This window comes from Panthera leo, chromosome C1, assembly GCF_018350215.1.
Source record: "Panthera leo isolate Ple1 chromosome C1, P.leo_Ple1_pat1.1, whole genome shotgun sequence".
Taxonomy (NCBI): domain Eukaryota; kingdom Metazoa; phylum Chordata; class Mammalia; order Carnivora; family Felidae; genus Panthera; species Panthera leo.
In genome coordinates, this window is record NC_056686.1 from 48,221,246 (window position 1) to 48,238,666 (window position 17,421).

At 40.3% G+C, this 17,421-nt stretch overlaps 1 protein-coding gene across 1 annotated transcript in view; it reads left to right on the plus strand.

Annotated features, from left to right (window-relative positions):
- FGGY (FGGY carbohydrate kinase domain containing) overlaps positions 1–17,421 on the plus strand; it is a 417,339-nt gene that overhangs the window by 276,465 nt on the left and 123,453 nt on the right.

Sequence of the window (17,421 nt, forward strand, 5' to 3'; positions counted from 1 at the left end):
AAGTTGACCCTTTCTCAATACGGGCTTAAATGTTTTCATAGCCTTGACTAGTCCATTTTGTCACCCTCCCCATTTACCCCATATATAAAATTTGCAGGCTCCTAAATCAGAAGAATTAGCTTTCTTTTAGAGCACAGCCTAACATATGGTGCATATGCAGCATGCATTTGCCAAAGGAATAAATGTTGGTCCAGGCACTGGTGACTAACGCATCTTGACACCTACCTTTCATGCAAAAATCCATTTTTTTTTCTCACGTCCGTGAGAGTGATACTCTACTCTGTAAAAAGGACCATGTTGCTCTCCAGCCAGAATCCTTCAGTGGTTCTCCATAGCCTTGGGGACCTCATTCAGATAGTTTTCTGGGCACATCGCATCTTTCATGGTCCAGCCCTTCCAGTCCCACACATGTACTTGTCACTAAGGCTAGATTGCCTTACCCACAACTTCCCCATGGCTTATGTTATTCTACTCCTCTGTGCCTTTGGATGTGTTTCTTTCTCTGCTCAGAGAGTTCTTTACCACCTGGATAATTTTAGTTGTCTTTTAAGACATGACTCTACTTATAGTATTCTATTATTATTGGTTTACTAATCTGTCATTTCCAGAAATCTATGAGCTCCTTAAAGGCAAAGTCCGTATCATACTTGTCTTTGCGTCAAGCTCAGTGCCTCCTTCATAGAAGGTGCTTAATAAATTTGATGAATTTGTGGGGTTGTCTAATAGGGAAGATAGAAGATGCATAAAAGTGACATGAATACTATACCAGAGGTGCAAAGCAGAGTTGACCTAAAGCTAGGTTAAAGAGCTAACTCTTTGAGGGGGAGAAAGCATTTGTGCTGAGTCTTAAAAGGTAAATAGGGACAAACCAGGCAAAGAAGGGTAGGGCTACTCTTTTAGGCAGAACTGGCATAGGACCAAAGATATGGGAGTTAAAAATAACAAGGCCTACTTGAGGTAATAGCACATAGTCCAGCATTTAAATTGTGACATAAACTGTTCTTAGAAGAATGACTTAGGATAAAAGTTAGAGAGCTGGGCAGGGACCACATCATAAGAAGTCCCTGTAGAACATGCTCGGGAGCCAATATTTGTCTGGTGGACCAAGGGGAACCAGCAAAAGGTTGGCAGAGCGGATGCATATGTTCAGATCTCAGTTGTCCAGACTCCACCTAGCAGCCGTGAGGAAGAAGGCCTGAGGACACGTGGCTGAAGGTGGGGAGATGATTTTAGTAGGTTAGTCCACAGACAGAAAGCCTTGCGGGCTTGAATGAGGACAGTGGCAATGATGACTGAGAACTCAGGTCAGGAGAGGTCAGTGGGCCCTCAGGGAGATTACATGTGGAAGGCAAGGGAAAATGAGACCTAGGCTCAGCCAACCTCACATTTACTGTGTTACACTGAAATCATCTGTTTATGGCCTGATTCCTATACCGACTCTCCAAATGTTCAGCAGAGTTATAGTGGTCTGATCCAAAGCTGGCTATGGATGCAAATCACCATTAGTTTCCATTTCTTAGTATATTGCTATTTTATACTTAGCTGCCTCAGGTTCTCTTTCACCGTCCATGGAAGCATAGATGGATGGCTAGATTCAAAGCACATGTTCTGGAGGAATTAAATGGATTAGGCCTTCATCAGGCCCTGCTTTTGAGGAGCTCACTGTCTAGTAGGGAACCTTAGTGACTATAACATAACATCTGATTGGTCTTAATAACCCCATGCTAGAGAAGTTGAGATGACACCACTGTCTGAAGGTGCCATGGGACTCAGGCTTTTCATTCTCCTATTTTAACTAGTGTCATGTGTTTACACAACTCTCAACCTGGATATCCGTTCTTCTCTGTGACATATTGAAAATCCATTACTGAAATATAGCCCTTTCCAACCCTGCGTCATAGTATAATCACCCTTCGCAGACCCAGAACTCCTGGATCACACAATCCAGAGACTTTGTGTTTTTTTTTTTAACAAGGATCATGATCCAGTAAACCAACTCTTTGTGCAGGATGCATTGTTCGTGCAGCTGTCCATCAACAGGTTTTCAGAGACTTAATATGCAAATTGAACATCTGGGTCAGTCTGGAAACACTCTTCCCAGTATTTGGCTCAAAGTTTGCTCTGTTGCTATGGATATAAGCCATCTTTTCCCAAACATTATGACATATCTTTGTGGATAAGAATTGGTTCCACTTGTTTCATGAGCCCTGAATTTAAATAAAAAATGTGACCTCTTTTTCGCCATTAATAAAATCTTCATAATAGTCTACTATGACTTTCGACGGGAGACATGGAAATTGTTGGCCCTTCTGTAGTTAGTTGATTTTGTGCCATCAGCCAATCAAGCTGCGTTCGGAGTTCCACTTTGGGCAATTCTACTTCTATAGTTTTATTGGCCGTAGACTAACCTATGGGTTATAGACAGCAAAATCTTAGGAAATCTAAATGCTCACATGATGGGACAAAATCTGAGTCAAGAACAGAACAGATCACCCAAAGCATCAGTCCATAGAAGACAAGCAAAGAGACAGAAACAACCTATAAAATAGATAAAATAAGAATAATAATGATAGTAATAATAAAAATCACATTTAATCGAGTATCTTTTTCTGTGGACAGGACTTATATATATAATCTTGTTAACTCCTTGCATGATATTCATAATCATCACAATGCCTGCCATTCATTTTTAAGGCTTATTTCCCAGTCTCAGTGCCAAGAGCTTTGCATATACATCTCATTTAATTCTCTCGAAACCCCTGTCAAATAGGTACCGTTGTTGTCCATATTTTTCCGATGAAGAAGAAAAACTCTGGGTAGCAAGGCACAGCCCCGGGAGATTCCTAGTGCACCATCAGTGGCCTTTTTCTGTGGCTTCTTTGCCTTCCTTTCCTTTTACTTATTCTCCTCAATTCTGTTGTGAACTCTGACCTCTGGTTTTACAACACATTGGTTTTCTAGAGAACACTGCAGGGAGGAAGTTACATTTTTTTATGTTCTTTGTCTCAAATGCACATCTCTGACATGCTGCGTCTGTTCCGTTATTGCATTGTCCAAAGTACATTCTAAACATGCAGTCACAAACATAACCACCTGAAGCAGAAGAGGAGAGAAAGGAGAGGAAGAGGGAAGGGAAGGAGGAGAAAGAGAAGGAAAAGAAAAAAAAAAAAGAAACAAAAAACTACCTAATCTCTAGATTTGCGGGGTGGGAAGCTATTTTGTCTCATTTTTATAATTAAAAAAAGAAAGAAAGAAAGAAAAAGAAAAGATCATCTATCCCAAAGCAAATCCTTCATTCCAAGTATGTGAATAGATTGCTACTGGAAAACAAAACAAAACAAAAACAAACTCCATCTGGTTAACTTCAGCATGAAGAAAAAAAAATAGAATAGGATTTCTTCTGGCTTTGTACCTCTTATAGTTTCATTCGACTGAGACTTGCATTCATTTTCCACTCATTTCAAACTTGTGCCACTCATACTCATTTCCTTTTAGAAGGGCACATGCCTCCATCCTGTGGATGATTGATTTTAGTGGCATCAATTGGGCACCCATCAGGGATTGCCTCGTGCTTGTCAATACTCTCTCCAAAATAGTTGTGCAAAAAATATTGCTTTTCGTCCAGACCTTTTTCATAGAACACCAACCCATGCAGTCACCAGATGCTGAAACTGGTTTCCAGCTGGACTGTGGCCATCCCTCTCTCCAAACACTCTTGTCTGTCTTACTTGGAGTCATTTTCATTGGGGGAGGTGTAGAGTGAGGGAGGCAAAGTCAAATTTGTGGCTTTGGCTTTCTGGGACAGGTAGGCTTGGGAGAGGGTTACCTTTGAATTGTTTGAACCTAGAATTTAAATTTATGAACTTAAGCTCCAGGGTCACCATGTAGCAAGACGTTGTGTGCCCAGAATTCTGGCATTTGGGAAGCCTCTCTGTCCCCTGCCTTATCCCCAGTGCTAGTCAGCCTGGCCCTAGCCTCAGGAAGTCAGTCAGTCTTCCATAAGTGGGTGTACAAAGACCTTGCAGCGTGGGTGCATGGGGTGCATGGATGGAGATAGTGATTTCACCCCTTCCATTATGTTGCAGTGATCACACTGGGCCAAGCAAGAATACAGTCACACGATTCCTGTCCTCCAGTAGCTTATCATCTAATGGGAAGGCTGGATAGAGACCTGATAATTATTAGTTAGTGTAGCACATAGATTGTGCTACCCCTGCAGCCTACTGGGAGTATCTGCTATGTGACAAACACCTTCAGGCCCTTTCTGATCAACCCAGCCTGTCTGTGTGGCTAGTGTTATTACGTCAGTTTTACAGTTCAGAACAATGAGGTAACTTGATCATGGCCTTAATAGTTGTAAGTGGGGAAGCTTTGATTCAAACCCAAGTGGGCTACCAGAAGCCCCAGATCTCTCCAGAACCGGACCTGACTTTTGTGGAGCTACATTTTTGAGTTTTTCCTACACTTGTCTTATATAGTCCCTTGAGAAGCAATTACTGTGAGTTAGTAGGACTTTCTTTTCAAGTATATTGAAGCAAATACAGTTGACAGGCTTTGTAGGACCATGAGAGAAAAAATGTTATGTGTATCAGTATTGACAGATTCTGTGTATAGACTTAGGTATGTCCCCAGCATTTCACATTGGCTAATTGAAATGACTTCGTGGATACAAAGACCTACCCTGGATAAATAAACTCTTCTGTGTTCCCTCCCACCCATGCTTTCACTGTATTTTTTGTATACGCACCTGGATTCCTGCACAGCTCTCTGATGACCTTCTTTCTTCTAATCCTTCCCTCTCTGATTCTTTTGTCTTAGTGTGTCCCGCTCAAACAAGGTACTATAGACTGGGTGGCTTATATACAGCAACACTTTATTTCTCACAGCTGTAGAGGCCAGAAGGCCACGATCAAGGCAGCACCTTGGTTGGGTTCTGGTGAGGATCCTCTTCTGGGTTGAAGAAGAAGTGGAAGGGGAGGACTCTGGTCTCCTCAGCCCCTTATAAAGGCATTAATCCCATTCATTAGGGCTCTACCTTCATACTTAATCACCTCCCAAAGGCCCCACCTCCCAATACCATCGCTTTGGTCGTTAGGATTTCAACGTGTGAATTTTGAAGGGACACAACATTTAGTCCACAAAATTTCAACTATGTGTTGAAAGCACATAGATGTGACCCTGTCACTCTTGACACCTCTCCAGTTATCTGTAGGATAAAGTCTAAACTCTTTAGAGTGATGTTTGTTTAAACAGCCAGTATTTATTGAGTGCCTATGTTCATGTTACCATTCTGAGCGAGAAATGGTGACGAAAATAGCTTCTTCTGCACCCCACTCCAAAAATCTGCCCCTTGTCAAGCTTACATTCTAACAAGAAGAGACGGGTCATACACAGTACATAGAATGAGAAAGCCATAGAGTTTATTTTATGGTTAAAGTCGTTAAAAGTAAAAGAGGAAGTAAGCTTATGGATTCAGGTGAGCAGTTTGCAATTTTAAAAAAAGGTGGTCGGGGCGCCTGGGTGGCTCAGTCGGTTAAGCGTCCGACTTCAGCTCAGGTCATGATCTCACGGTCCGTGGGTTCAAGCCCCGCGTCAGGCTCTGTGCTGACAGCTCAGAGCCTGGAGCCTGTTTCAGATTCTGTGTCTCCTTCTCTCTGTGACCCTCCCCCGTTCATGCTCTGTCTCTCTCTGTCTCAAAAATAAATAAACATTAAAAAAAAAAATTAAAAAAAAAAAAAGTGGCCAGGGTAAACCTTACTGATGTGACATACAAACTTAACAAGGAGAGGAAGGAAATTCGCCATTTGGAAACCTGGAGGAAGAATGTACCAGGCCAAGGGAACAACCAGTGCAAAGGTCCTGAGGGAGGATTGCCTGCCTGCGACATTACAGGAATAGCAAGGAGGCCACAAAGATGGAGCAGAATGACCCAAAATGAGAGTTGTAGGGAATAAGTTTACGAGTTAATTTGGGACTATATTATTGGTCACTGTGAAAATTTTGGCTTTTGCTCTGAGGGAAATGGAAAGCCACTGGAGAATTATGAGCACAGGACAGGTATGACTTAGTTTTTAAAGGATCATTCAGACTGCTGCCTGACTGCTATGTTGGGAATAAACTGTGGGATGGGGGGTGTGAGAGACAGAAGCAGTGACACCCCAAAGAGGCTTTTGCAGTAAACCAGCTGCGAGATGGGGGTGATGGCAGTGGAGCTGGTAAAACGTGGTCGTATTTGGGGATGTATTCTGAAGGTAGAGACGGTGAGGTTTCCTGATGGATTGGATATGAAAGGTGCAGCAGAGAGAGAGAGGTCACGGTTTCTGAAGGATAGCGTTGCTATCAATGGAGAGAAGATAGAGTCAATGTCAAGGAGGCGGGGGTGGGGATTTCAGAATTACCGTTTTCTAACTCTGGTAACTGATACATTCTCTGTGTTGATCCTCAATTATTTGTCTTCATTTGAGTAAAGACCACCTCATTTATATTTTTATCAAAACAAAAAAATTGGGATGAATTCTTGACTCCCCCCTTCCCTTCTCTGGCCACATCCAGTCAGAAGGTCCTATGGATTCTAAGTCCAAAATGTATAACATCTCTCCATCTATTTTTTTTTTTAACCTTCTCTCCCAGCACCATCAGTCAAAGCACCATTTTCTCCATCCCAGTCTATGTAAAGTGCATCTTTTATACACAGTATATAGTTGGGTCTTGCTTTCCTGCAGTCTTGTAATCTCTGATGTTTACTCTGATGTTGAAACTACCTACAATTCAACGTGAAGGTGAATGTTGTTGGATTTAGGTCTTCCATTTTGCTCTTTGTTTTCTGTGGTTCTGGTTTTGTTTTGTTTTGTTTTTGTTTTTTCTCTCTCCTTTTCTGCCATCTTTTGGATTATTCAAATATCTTTCAATTTTCTGAATTCCATTTAAATTCTTCTATTTGGTTTTTAGGCATGATAGTTTGAATTCCTTTAAATGATGTCTTTGGGAATTATATACAATAAACGTCATGAACTTTTCAGCCTACTTAGATTATATATTATAAACTTCATGCAATATAGAAAAAGCATTCAACTGTGTAGTTACATGCTACCCCCCCAACTCTTAAATGCTATAAGTCATAATATGCGTGACGTCTACATGTTATACATCCAACAATATAGTAGTTGCTGTGTTTGCTTTATCTTTATTTTTTTAAGTTTATTTATTTATTTTGAGAGAGAGAGGGAGTGCGTGTGTGTGTGAGCAAGGGAAGGGACAGAAAGGGAGGGAGAGAGAGAATCCCAAGCAGGCTCCATGCTGTCAATGCAGAGCCTGATGCAGTGCTTGATCTCATATGCAGGGCTCAATCTCACAAACTGTGAGATCACGACCTGAGCCGAAATCAAGAGTCTGTATGATTCTTAACTGACTGAACCTCTCCGGCACCCCTGTTGTTTGCTTTAAATAACGCATTAGTCTGCCCAGGGTGCCATACCAAAATACCATAGACTGGGTGACTTAAACAATAGACATTTATTTCCTTACAGTTTGGTGGATAGAAGTCCCTGACCATAGTGCTAGAAAATTAAGTTTCTGGTGAGAGCTGTCTTCTTGGCTTGTGGACAGCAGCCTCTCCCTGTGTCCTCACATGGCCTTTTCCAGGTACATGCATGTAGTGAGAGAACTTTGGTGATCCTTGCTCTTCTTATAAGGACAGCAATTCTCTCATGTTAGGGCCCTATCCGTGTGACCGCATATGACCTTATTTACCTCCGTAAAGTCTCTATTTCCAGTCACATGGAAGGTTGGGGCTTCACATCAGAATTTTGGGAGGATACAATTCAGTCCCTAATAAGTCATACGTATTTCAAAGAAATTCTGAGAAGCAACCTATCTTTTCCATTTACCTACCTGTTTACCATCCCCGTTGTTTTTTTTTTTCTTTCTGAAAATGTAAATATCTAATATTTTCCTTATCCTGGAGAACCCACTTCAGCATTTATTCATTTCTTGTAGCTGTACTGACAAAAAAGAAAAAAAAATAGGTTTTTTTTTTTCCTTTTTTAGTGATTTATTTTACCTTCTATCTTGAGAGATATTTTTGCTCAATACAGAATTCTTGGTTGGGGCACCTGGGTGGCTTAGTCATTTGAGCCTCCAACTCTTGATTTCGGCTTAAGTCATAATCCCCGGGTCATGGGATGGAGCCCCATGATGGTCTCCACATTGAGCAGGGATCCTGGTTGGGATTCTCTCTCTCTATCTCTGCCCCTCTCCCCCCACTTGTGCTCTCTGTCTCCCTCAAATAAAAAATAATCATGGTTGACAGGTTTTTTGTTTGTTTTTCTTCAGTGCTTAAAGATGTTACTATCTTGTATTCTGGCACGGTTTATTTCTCAGGAGAAGTCCACCATCGTTGGTATTGTTTGTCCCATGCATACAGTATATTATTTTTCTTCTACCACGTTCTTGATTTTCTCTTAACCTTTGATTTTTATTATGGTGTGCCCAGACATGGCGTTCTTTGGATTTATCCTTCTTCTCCCGGATTTGCTAAACTTCTTGAATTTGTAAATTTCTCTCTTTCACCAAATTTGGGAAATTGTCAGCATTTATTTATTTAAACATAGATAAATACTGCATCCGTATGCCACAGCAGCAATATAAACAGCACCACAAGATTAATATACCTAGAAGACAAAAGAAAGTATTTAGAACTGTGGTTCCCTAGTGACCTAGCAAGATCCTTTCCACAGACCCAGAAGTTGGAGTGAGAGTAAACTTCAGCACAGGTGGTGGCTCTTGACAATACATTTCCTAATGAAGTAATAAGAAACACCAGCAATGTGAGGCTAGGAACAATAAGACAAATGTTTTATAGGTAATAGATATGGCAGATCTTCATTTAGCAACAAGAGTAGAGGTGTGGTTCCCATGAATCTGTACCACCCCTGGCTTAGGTATTTTCCCTGGGGGATGATACTATATATTTGCCCCTTAGTATCATCAGAGAGTGTGCCTGTATGATATATAGGCATCTCCATTGCACCCATACTCACAGATCTACCTCATTACCAAGGCCCCGTGTGCTCTTATTCCTCATACTGTGACTCCAGTTACATATATTTGAGACCCTTGGGCATTGTCCCATAGGCCCATGAGGGATTTTTTCCCCCCAGTCTCTGCCTCTCTACCACCCCTCCCACCTCTCTCTTTGTCTCCTTCTCTCCCTCACTTCCCCTCCTTCCCTCCTCCCCCTCACAATTAGGTACTCTCTCTGGGTCTCTTTTCAAGTTCATTGACTTTTCTCTTTTATCTTTAATCAGGGTGATGCCTATCCACTAAATATTTCGGGTATAATATTTATCAATACTAGAATTTCTGTTTTAATAGTTTTTGTTTCTTTGCTATTTCTTCTCTATTTATTGATTATGAGAATATTCTCCTATCCTAAAGCATTGTTAAGCTACTGATTTCATTTTTTTTGGTTTATTTATTGTTTATTTAAATGTTTATTTGTTAAGGTGAGCAATATTACATTCAACAATGTCAGTACATACCAGTGCTCAGATCAAGCAACAATATTAATCTTCTTCTCACCTCTCCTCCTTTTTTAGATATATAGCAAATTTTTCTTCATGTTGATTTTACTTTGTTTATTTTTTTATTTTCAGCATATTTTTTATTTAAATTCAAGTTTATTAACAATGATGTAGTCTTGGCTTCTATTTTCAGTATAATTAACGTACAGTGTTATATTAGTTTCAGGCGTACAATACAGTGATTCAACAATTCTATACATTACTCAGCGCTCATCATGATAAGTGTACTCTTAATTCCCATCACTATTTCCCCCATCCCTCTACCCACCCACTTTCCCTCTGGTAACCATCAGTTCCCTATAGTTAGGAGTCTGTTTTTCGTTTGTCTCTTTTTTTCTTTGCTTGTTTTGTTTCTTAAATTCCACATATGAGTAAAATCATATGGTATTTGTCTTTCTCTGACACTTCACTTAGCATCGTATCTCTATGTCCATGCATATTGTTGCAAATGGCAAGGTTTCATTCTTTTTGATGGCTGGGTAATATTCCAGTGTGTGTGTGTGTGTGTATTTACATACATACATACATACCACCTCTTCTTTATTGGGACACTTAGGTTCCTCCCATATCTTTGCTATTATAAATAATATTGCAGTAAAGGGGTGCATAAATCTTTTTGAATTAGTGTTTTTGTCTTCTTTGTATAAACACACAATAGTGGAATTAAGGGATCCTATAGTAATTCTATTTTTTATTCTTTGAAGAACCTCTACACTGTTTTCCACAGTGCCTGCACCAATTTACATTTCTATCAACTGTACATGAAGGTTCCTTTTTCTCCACGTCTTTACCAACACGTCTTTATTTCTTGGGTTTTTTTTTGTTGTTGTTGTTGTTGTTTTTATTTTAGCCATTCTTACAGTAGTGAGGTGATTATCTCATTGTGGTTTTGATTTGCATTTCCCTGATGATGAGTGATGTTGAGCATCTTTTCATGTGTCTATTGGCCATTTGTATGTCTTCTTTGGGGAAATGTCTGTTTAAGTCTTCTGCCAAATTTTAATTTGATTATTTGGGGGGGGGGCTTGGTGTTGAGTTGTATACATTATTTTATTATTTTACTTCTTAGTTTTCTTTTCTTTTCTTTTCTTTTCTTTTCTTTTCTTTTCTTTTCTTTTCTTTAATTCCAGTGCACTTAATACTGTGTTCTATTAGTTTCAGACGTACAATATAGTTATTCAGCAATAACACATATTAGCCAGTGCTCATCAAGATAAATGTACTCCCATTCCCCTTCACCTATTTGTATGAGTTCTTTGTATATTTTGGATACTAACCCCTTATCAGATATGTCCTTTGCAAATACCTTCTCCTGTTCAGTAGACTTTTAGTTTTGTTGACTGTTTCTTTTGCTGTGCAGAAACTTTGTATTTTGATGTAGTCCTAATGGTTTATTTCTGCTTTGGTTTCCCTTGCCTCAGGAGACAGATCTAGAATGAACTGCTGAATTCTTGCCTTCTAAATCCAGTATCTGTGTCATCTCAGGGTCATTGTCCATTAAATGGCTTTTCTCATAAGTATGGATTACATTTTCCTTCTCTCCATATGTCTAGCAATTTGGGATCCTGTCTTAAACATTATGATTGATATATTGTAGAGACGCTGGGTTATTCTTATTTCTCTGAAGAGTATCTTTTTGTTTGTTTGTTTGTTTTTAACAGGTGGTTTATTTGGTTGAACTCAAACTCTCAAATTTTGTCTTTCTTGTGATGGGCACCTACTGAAATCTCTGCTGAATTTTTTCAGCTTTAGCTAGGCTGCCTATAATGTAGTTCAGAGATCATCCAGAAGTTAGGGTAGCATTTGTATGATAGGGTTGAGCTTCCTTTCCATGGCCACTGAATCCCCTGTGCTTACTACAACTAGAACAGAGTAAATGTTCAATAAACATTTGTGGAATCTACCAAGAACCTAATCTTCTGAGGCCATATGTGAGTATTGGTGTGCCCATTTTCCACTGACAGGCAGAGCTTTGTGAGAGCAATGACTTTAATTTATCTTTGAATCTTCAATTATTACAGTGATGCCTAGCACAGGGTAGCTATATATCACATTAGTTTCATGAATAAGTGAATCAATTAACAAACTATAAAAATACACAAAGCTATTAACTTTGATGTTGAATGAAACTAAAGTAGCTCTGCATTAAATCAGAACTTGTCCACCACCTGTAAGTGAAGCGGTTCTATCTAAAGCTAGTATTAAAGTTAAAAAAAAAAAAAAAACAACACAGTTTACATTTTCTTTCAGGAATGTTTGTTGTTCTTAAGAACTGTTCAGTGTTGAAACCCACAATTCTTTCCAGCAACATAAAAGAAATTATCTAGGTTGGGCTTTCTTCTTCCATTAGATTTTTATGAGAGTTTCAAGTCTGGGAAAAAACAGGCAAAATGTTTCTGCTTTGAGATAAGAAGGCGAGGTAAGGAAAGAGTTGGAATAGCCGAGATGAAAAAAAGTGACATTTCAGGTAAATGCAAAAGACAAAAAGGAGTTGTGGCAAGCAGTGAACATTTCTCTGAGCCTAATGATTTTGTTATCTGCAAAGTAAGGTAAAAGCCTTGAGACTAATACATAAAATTGATTTTAATAGAGAAAAACCCCACATGCAAGAAGATAGCTGTGTCCTAGCAAAATGATCATAGAACCTAAAATTCTGGAATTCAGAAGTCACCTGTGTCATGTGTTTGTCCTGCCTGTGAACTCTGCGCCAGCAGTTTTGATATCTCAGGCAATGCGGTCCTCCGTGTAATTTTCCAAACACTTGGCTATTTGTCATATTAATTTCTTAAATGTTGCAGAGAGAGAATTAGAAATGGTCCTGTGTAAGGTCATTCCCTGAGCCAGAATCGACTGCGGTCTTAGGAGTCCCTGTTTGTGTTCTTCCTGTCATATCAAGAGTTGAAAACCCAAATGCCTAAAGGAGTCAGACAGCATTAAAGAATAAAGACAAGGCAAACAATTTGTTTTTTTTACTTACACAGAGAAGTTTTTCTTTCAACTCATGACGCTCTAGAGAACATTTTATGTTCCTTCCTTTCATAGAGAGATGGGCATAGAGAAATAGATCTCTCCTACAAGTAAAACATGAGTGCAGTCATGATGAGGAAATTGGTAAAATATGGTGCCTGTTGTTGGGGAATGGTGGAGACCAGTGGTGCCTTCTACATAGTGAAGGGTACAGTCCTATCTGAAGGGATCAGCTCCAGCTGACTCTGGCCATGGGGAAATATGTGTGGCCAGTGTTTTACATATGCCAGTTCTTCAAGAGAAACCAAAATCTGGATTTCAAGTGGAATCTCCCAATTTAAAAATATTGGCTGATTTTTTTAAACATTATATAACACAAATAAAATACATATGCGAGCCAGATGTCCCCTCATACTACCCATCTATGATCTCTGTGTTGTGTTGTTTTTCTGTTTCTCCCATGTTCCAAATACAGATGGCACCTTTGTAAGGAAGGACCTAAAAACCCAACCCTCATTATATATCATAAGGTAGCTTTTCCCTCTTGATCTAGAAAGCCATCCTGAAGACCTGACTCCATCCAGCTCAAGCTTCCTACCTATCCATATAGTTTGTAGACTTCTCTGCTTGCTCTCAGAGCTGAAATCTGAGAAGATGGAGGAAATAAGAAAGTAGTCATAAAGTTAGGCGAGCTCTGTCTATATATTTCTGAGGCAACCGCTTGGCAGATACAGTCATTGTGGTTAAACTGGTTGTTTTACCGAGAAACAAATAACCACTAATAGGACACTATGTTCTATACTGGACTAAATGCATTAGAGAATAGGACATAAATAGAGAGATCAGCCGTACGATCAGGCACTCCAGGCTATTGAAATGAGTGTTCAGTTATTTGAAAAAACTGGCTTGTTCTTTGCTAACCAGAGTGGGCCTTTACCACCAGATGCTGGGGGCGGGGGGGGGGGGGGGGGGAGGCGGAGTGCAGCTGACCATTTGAGATTCTGTTTTCCCAACCATTTTTACTCTTTTGGTGATACCCCCTTCTTTTTTATTGACGATGTTGTGAACTGAGAGACACCCGTATACCAGGCACTTGGCCACTACTTTCCCTGCAAGGCACATTTTATTATCCCTATTTTACAGTTGTAGGAGATGTGGCTCTGAGAGGTCAAGTAACTTCCTAGGTAGCACAGAATGTAAGTATAGACCATGAATTTGAACCCAAGTCTTGTTTCCAAAGCTTATGTTTTTTTTTTTTTTACTAAGGCACTGTTTTAATATGTAGCTTTTGTTATTATTCAGGTATGAGGCCAACAGATCAGGGGGTGATTGCCATCGAAAGGATGGTTCCTTGCTCACAGTTCTCAAGAGGAGGGGGCACTCCACGCCACCCCAGGACCACGCACCCAAGGGAAGCACCAGGCTTGTCCTAGCCTTCTGGTTCCTGGCCCTGAATTGCTTAGAGCAGGAAGCAGTAGCCCATTGAGGTGGGGGAAGGTGGGTTCTGGAGTGGTTAGTTTGCATATGAAAGGTATGCTTTCAGGTGTGCTGAGTCCTTTGCTTTCTCTGGGACTTGCCAGCCCTGGGAGGGGCAGTCTCTCCAGGGTCCATAAGGTCATAGAATCAAAGCATCAGAAATACAGAAAATAAAAAGACATGATTAACATGGCCACATTTACTTTTATTAGACCCAAAAGTCATTCTTGACTCTGATTTCCTTATAGTCTATAATTGGTTAGCCACTAAATTTGTTTTGTTTTTCTCCAAATATATCTCATTCATTCATTCAAGACGCCAGGCATTGACGTAGGCACTGGGGATTGGGAAATAATGGGGCTCTTGATTTAAAAGAGTTTGGAGTGTCAGGTAAAGACAGACATATAAACTAGTGATTGTTTAAAACAACTTGACAAGTGCCACAATGGACCAAGAACAGGAAATATTTTTGCCTCTTGTTCTCACCATCAGCCTCTGAGCCCAGGCTGCATTTCCTGCCCTCCCTGTCTGGTCATCTCTCCATCCTGCATACCCTACCAGACTGCTTTGCCTTAACTTCTCATCATTTTGCACACAAATCAAAATGATTCCATGGTCTCTAATCCAATAAAACTATAAATGCTTACCTGACTTTCAAGAACTACCGTCTGCCCCCTCCCATCCATCCAATATCTTCACCACTTCATGTATTCTCTAAGTTAGCAGTCACCCTGTGACCAAAGTGTGCCCCGTACAGACAGATGTAAAGTATATGGTAGTACTTCCAGAATACATGGCACTGTGTGAGTATATGATGTGCCTCCATTATGCTTCGTGCCTCCCACGTCTTTGCACAAACATTTCCTGAGCAGCAATGATATGCCAGGCTCGGGACTTCACCAGTTTCCTTACTGTCCATAACCATATATGTCTTTGCATCTCCATATCTAGTCATCACAGCCTTGTTCCCAGCATATCCTGCCCCTAGCTCCCTACTCCTCCAAGCTGCCTGTTCTCAGCCTCTCAGCTGAAGCCTCACCTCTCCCACCTATTTAATTATTGCCAAATTAATCACCTCTTTATTTTACTATGTATTATATGTATTGTATTTCTTACTTTCTGCTGTATTCCCAGGACCTAGTCCCAGTACCTGATGCATTAGGCATTCATTAAATACTGAATAACTACATTCATGCACACACCACACGTGCTAGTTTCTGTGCTTCTCACTGGACACTCATTTAAATCTCCCTTGTCTGAACTCGGAAGGTGTTCCTATAGAAATTAGCATCAAATCAAGTAATGACTTTACTTACCCATCACTGATGCGACTCTTTAAGGTCCAGACGCACTCCATCACAGTAACCCAAAGCTGAACCTGTAGGAAGTTAACACTTGAAACCTGCATAGTTTTTTTCCCACTGAAATGACCAATTGCTTTGATATTAGTTTGAGCATTTCTGCATTACTGTATAAATGGAATTCAGCAACGTATACCTGCAAGTTTGGTAGACATTATGGCATAGTAGTTAAGAACAAGGACTTTAGATACAGGAAGACCTTCTCAGTTTGAAACCTAGATCCGTCATTTACTCCCTCTGACCTTGGACAAGATGCTTAGTCTCCCTTGGTCCCAGTTTTCTCATCTCCATAATAGAGAATAGTATCTTTTTCCTGCAAGCAGAGTAAGGAATATATGAGAAAATGTATGTAAAATGCTTAGCTTAGTGTTGATGTATGGTAAATGAGTCAGTAAATTTTAGGGGATGGTATTTACACTGTTGTTGACATTGTGGTAGACACTGTCGATATCCAGCACCCCTGTTTTAAAGGGAGGCTGGAGAGGGCACAGGAGGTTTTTGAGACTCAGAGTAGTTAAATGGCTTACACAAAGTCACACAGCTAAGTGGTATCAGAGCCAGAACTCAGACCTGGCCTCCGTGGCTCCAGAAAAAATTCTCCTCCCCTTTATACATGTTAGGAAACATGCTTAGAGAGCCTATCTCCATGAGGCCAAAATAACCAATCAGTTCATTGTCTCAATGAAAATAAATTGGTCCCAATGGTTTTGGAGTCCTGGACACTCATGTGAACACTGGGAAGACACACAGATGAGGTTCAGGAACACAAGTACAGTGTTGGGTGTGTTTTAGCAAGCAGGGTGGTAGCATCATGGGAAAACATTTCCCTTCCTGATACCGTTATATATTATTTTGTTTAGAGCTACCTAGTGGATTAAGGAATAAAATCAGAGAGACGCGATTTCAAATGAGAAGAAGGTAGTTGTCCACAGAGCCTAGACATTTCTATCCTTGGTGAGCTATGTCCCAGTTTCTCATGTGATAACTCTTCTTTCTTTTTTGTATTTTTTTTTCACGTGCTAACTTTTCAATCAGGAGGGGTCCTCTTTTTTTTTTTTTTTATGAAATTTATTGTCAAATTGGTTTCCATACAATACCCAGTGCTCATCCCAACAGGTGCCCTCCTCAATGCCCATCGCCCACCCTCCCCTCCGTCCCACCCCCCATCAACCCTCAGTTTGTTCTCAGTTTTTCAGGGTCTCTTATGGTTTGGCTGTCTTCCTCTCTAACTTTATTTTCCCCCTTCCCCTCCCCATGGTCTTCTGTTAAGTCCTCAGGGTCTACATAAGAGTGAAAACATATGGTATCTGTCTTTCTCTGTATGACTTACTTCGCTTAGCATAACACTCTCCAGTTCTATCCACGTTGCTACAAAAGGCCAGATTTCATTCTTTCTCATTGCCAAGTAGTATTCCATTGTGTATATAAAACATGATTTCTTTATCCATTCATCAGTTGATGGACATTTAGGCTCTTTCCATCATTTGGCTATTGTTGAAAGTGCTGCTATACACATTGGGGTACAAGTGCCCCTATACATCAGCCCTCCTGTATCCCTTGGGTCAATTCCAAGCAGTGCTATTGCTGGGTCATGGGGTAGATCTATTTTTAATTTTTTGAGGAACCTCCACACTGTTTTCCAGAGCGGCTACACCAGTTTACATTCCCACCAACGGTGCAAAAGTGTTCCCATTTCTCCACATCCTCGCCAGCATCCATAGTCTCCTGATTTGTTCATTTTAGCCACTGTGACTGGTGTGAGGTGGTATCTCAGTGTGGTTTTGATTTGTATTTCCCTGATGAGGAGTGACGTTGAGCATCTTTTCATGTGCCTGTTGGCCATCTGGATGTCTTCTTTAGAGAAGTGTCTATTCCTGTTTTCTGCCCATTTCTTCACTGAATTATTTGTTTTTCAGATGTGGAGTTTGGTGAGTTCTTTATAGATATTGGGTACTACCCTTTGTCTGATATGTCATTTGCAAATATCTTTTCCCATTCCGTTGGTTGCCTTTTAGTTTTGTTGATTGTTTACTTTG